Consider the following 5,053-nt stretch of genomic DNA (forward strand, 5'->3'; position numbering starts at 1 on the left):
TATTTTTTATTTTTTGTCAATCAATTGCAAATTATCTTATTATGATTAAAGTTTAATATTTAATGATGTTGCAATTTATAATTGATGGAGATTGTAAAAAACCTTGATACTAATATTCAATTATAAGAGCTTAATTGTGTAGTTTCAAGGTATCAAATTTAAATCTCCTCTGGTATAATTGTAAAATGGTTTAATGTCACTTTGATTAATAAAAAAATTCTCATTCTCTAATTAAAAAAAAAAAAGAAGAAAGAATACCAAGTTTTTTTATAAAGGAAATACCAAGTTTTTGTGTGCCTTTTTTTCTTATAATTTTGTCATTTATTTAAATAATATTATTTACAATTCTATCTTACATTTAATTCAATAAAAAATCTATAATTTTAGAATGAAAACTCATTTTAATCTCTTAAAAAAAGTGTAAGCTCCAATTTACTCTCTGAGAAAAATAAAAATTAATTTTAGCTAGTGAGAGTAGAGTCTTCTCAATGCGGTTTAGAATAGTTTTGAGACAAAAATTCAACCGATCTAAAAATAAAATTATGTGTGGTTCAGTTTTATTTGGGTGACACGTTTAAAAATATCCAAACCGATCAATTAAAAACAATTAAATTTAGATTGGTTTTTGGATACCCAAATTAAAATTGTACAAAAATTATGGTAAAATATAACATAACAAAATATCAATAATCGATTATGTTTGAAATATATGAAATAAGAAAATATATGTTAAATTAAATTAATAAGAATTATTAGAAAAAAATAGAAACCAACAAATAATATATAAATGCAATATGTCATACTAATAAAAAAATAAATAAGTAATAAAAATTAAGTGTGTCGTTTGGTTATGTTATGTTTTGAAAACGCAATTCGAAATCTAATCTATGTGATTTTCACAAAATAACATATAATAATATAGGGTAAATAAATTTTTCGTGCCTATAAAATTTTAAATTTTTTTTTTTAGTTTTGTAAAAAAAATCACATATTTTAGTCCCTATAAAATTATTATACAAGTAGTTTTAGTCCTTGTTGGAGCATCAACATGTGTTTATGAATGATTATTTTGCATATATATTTACAAGACTATAAAAAGTTCATCCAAAAAATATGAGTTCAAAAGTTAATTCTAGGTTCTTATTTTACAGAATTTTATCTTGAACATATGATATTTAAAAAAATCATATTTAATTCATTTAAAGTTAAAAAATAATTTATATTTGTGCGGATGAATTTGTAATAATGTTCTAAACATGCTTGCAAAAATTCATTCAAAATTTAAAAGATGAAGTATGTTTCATTTCAACAAGGACTAAAACAACTTGTAGAATAATTTTGTAGGAACTAAAACATGTGATTTTTTTATGGGAACTAAAAATAAAATTTTATAAGGACTAAAAACTTATTTAGCCTAAAAATACATGAGAATATTCGATTTGGTGCGGTTTTCACTTTTTTTAAATCGATTTGAGGTTTTATTTTGAATCGATTTTCATTTGAACTATAACAATTTAAATATCACCGGTGACTACATTAAGCAATGATTATTTTTCTGACTTGGGTAATTTTATTTGACCCAATTTTAAAATTGAACTTTTAGAGTGTGTTTTCATATTTTATTTTTGACGTTTATATAGAAATTGTCGAGTTGGATCAGTTGGAAGACGAGAAGTCAAAGGAACAAAAACTTTTTGCTTGTGGACTTGAATTTACGTGTGCAAACATTGAAATAAGGTAAGTAGTGAGATAATGTTTGAATTAATAAGTATATTATAATATGATATGAACAAAAAAATTATATTCTTCATCAATCTATCTAAGGTTTTCTACACGACATTAACTCTATTTAGTAATAATTGAATTAATATGACAAATTAGAGTTTGTAGGATTAAAAAATGTTGTTAAGTTTTTTTGTTGTATGTGTTGAAGGTTTAAAATTTTATGTTATATGTGAAGAAAATTTAAGTTTTTATGTTGTATGTGTTGAAAATTTGAATTTTCATGATATATGTGAGAAAATTTAAAATTTTATGTGGTATGTGATGAAAGTTTGAACTTTTATGATTACTTGTATATGAGTATATGATTTTCATGATGTGTGTGATGAAAATTTTAATTTTTTATGATAGTTGCACATGAAAGGTGATTATGATGATAAGTGATGTGAAAATTTTATTTTATTGACAAAAGAACTAATGGTGTATGATCTTGGTGATTTTTGAGAAGCGTATGATGTAGATTTTAATGGGCTATGTGGGAATATTTGAATTTAATATATGTCATCATGTCAGTGTATATACATCTTCGTAGAAGTGTTTTTGTGGCAGACTTATCCATTGATCTAAGTGATTTTCTGTGTAAAAATTGTCTTTGTGGAAAATTTATATTTTTCATTAGTATGATTGATTTTTCTGTGTGGAAGTTTTCTTAATAACAAGTGTTATATTTGAAACATATAGTTTTTAAAAGCATGTATATCATTGCAATTTTTTGTTATTATTTTATTGTGATTAATGTCTATTTAATGTGATAATTTCTCTTAAATGATTTGATATTATAATGAGATATTAATTTTTCTTGAATCATCTTTATTTTATAATATGATATTATTTCTTTAAAAGTTCTATATGGTCTTATGTTATGTTGACGTCATTTCAACATTTTTAATTACCTTGCAATATTGTGTTTTCACTGTTAATAACCTTGAAACGAGTGACTTAAAATTTGTATATTTTAAAAGTTTAGTATTTTTCAGCATTATTCAAAGTACAAATTTACATATATATGTTTGTTTTTACTATTCAACATTATTAATCACTAATAGCTATAAATGTAGTATTGAATTTTTTTTATAATAAATAAATTTAAGGTCGGGGATGATACTCCGATCTAAAATAATAAAAGACCTTATATAATTTTAAATTTTGATATTAGTATAAATAACGTTAAACATGGATAAACACTCAACATCCAATAAAATATGAGGCATGTAGTTTGAATAATTAAAAATGCATATATCTTTTAAAAGCAAAATTTATGAATAAAGATTACTACCTGCTTTAGATTTTCATATCTTCTCTACTAATAAACCAATCCCAAGACAAAATTTTGGCTTGATTACAGTCATCAACGTGCCCTTGAAAAGTAATTGAATTTCACACCAACCACAAAGACAAGGCAACGACTAACAATAATACATGTCTAACCTTTTTACTCATTTTACCTCAATCATGCTACAAGAAATGTTCTATATTTTTACTATGATAAACTCCAACAAATTGCAACCAACTATATACAGAAGCGTAGACATTATAAGATAGAGAACACATGAAGATCAAGGGATTGCAACTTTCTATATGCCTAAAAAAAATTACATAAAGTTGCCAAGGTTTGAGATTAAAATGCCATTTCAAGTAAAAATGGTGAGCTACTTGTGTACTTTGACAATTACGTGATACTATTATATAATCTAAAACAACATTAATGTCACAAAATTTATTGAGATCATGGGTGATTATGGAATTATTCTGAAGACTTTTATGATATGATATAAATATATCATGGAATTAATACACAAACATTTTCGTGTACAATTTTTATTCGTAATCTCATAGATCAAATTGTCATCAAAGTGTCTGTTTAATGGTAAGAGATTAACATTGTAACATCAGGGAGACAACGTTTAAATCTCGTAAGAGACAACTGTGAAATAACCATTAATATCACTATTATTAATAATAATTTCTCATTCTCCATATTTCCTAAACGTAAACAAAAATAACAGAGATTTCAATTTTAAATTAAGCGGAAGACTTAAAACATACTATTTTTCTTAGATACCAAATTATCTTGAAGATTAAAATTTAGTGTTTGGCTGGATTATTGGCCCAGCTGTCTTAGGGGGTAACAAGGAGGGCGACTGACCTATAAAATGAATTTCTCGAGAAGTTAATAGGTGTGCTAGTAGCAAGAAGACTAGTGACACCCAATCGACCTAGGCCCAATCTCAAATTAGAATTGAACTAGCACATATAATTTTTTTTTTGAAATGTCCAAATGCAAATTGGTGAAATAGGTGGAGATGGTGCTCAAGCGATAGAAGGAGGAACAATACTTCCATTGTGGACGGAGGTTGCAAGGGGTTGTACTTGTGGTTGGGTTTATAGCACAACAAACTTGTATGTCAAACCTCCGATATAGGTGTACTCGTTTACCCAACAATTCCAGAATCCTTCAGGATGACAATGGGTAGGGTACTATAGCACCCGTTTTCATACGACAATTTAAAAAAATACTCATACTCGTGTCTCGTACTCTCTTGGATATCAATTTTAATATTTGTACACTTGTCTTCTGAATACTTAAGAGTCCGTACTCATACCCATTACTCACGCTTAACTAAAATAGATAGATAAATAAATGATATTGTTATAAATATATTTAAAAATTATCAAAATATCTTAAATCAAATCATAAAGTATTATAAATCAAAATATTTTCTAACTCAAAACATTTTAAATGAATATTCGTTACTGTAACACCCCGTTTTTCAAAGCGAGGGTATATTTTTTTTTTTCAAAAGTAATTAAAATAAAACAGAGAATTAAATCAGGAAATGCATTTGGATAAATAATTGAGTCATTATAATTTACGAGCAGCGGAAAAGTTTCTCCAATTACAAATCCAAAACATTTACACAACATCAAATGGTACATGGAACCCATCCAAAGATGATGTCAAACTGATAATATTAGTAAAAGTACAGTTTTCCAAACTAAAAATACTCCCAACCAAAAAGAAGGACCCCTAGTCCCTATACACCATCCTAATCTGATCATCCTGCCAAAAAGCTATACACCCTGAGTAATCTCCACGCGCCCCGTGAGATCCTCCTAACGTAACTGCAGTCAAGCGTTCCCATCTCCATTCCCGTCCGTAGGGTACGAACCGGTAGGACCGTCCTGACTCTCATCTGAGGGCAAAGCCCAGATTTCCACAATAATTGTAAAGGGTCACCAACCAAAAAAAATAACAGTTAACACATAACAA

This window comes from Cicer arietinum, chromosome 5 (genome assembly GCF_000331145.2).
Source record: "Cicer arietinum cultivar CDC Frontier isolate Library 1 chromosome 5, Cicar.CDCFrontier_v2.0, whole genome shotgun sequence".
In the NCBI taxonomy this organism is placed as follows: domain Eukaryota; kingdom Viridiplantae; phylum Streptophyta; class Magnoliopsida; order Fabales; family Fabaceae; genus Cicer; species Cicer arietinum.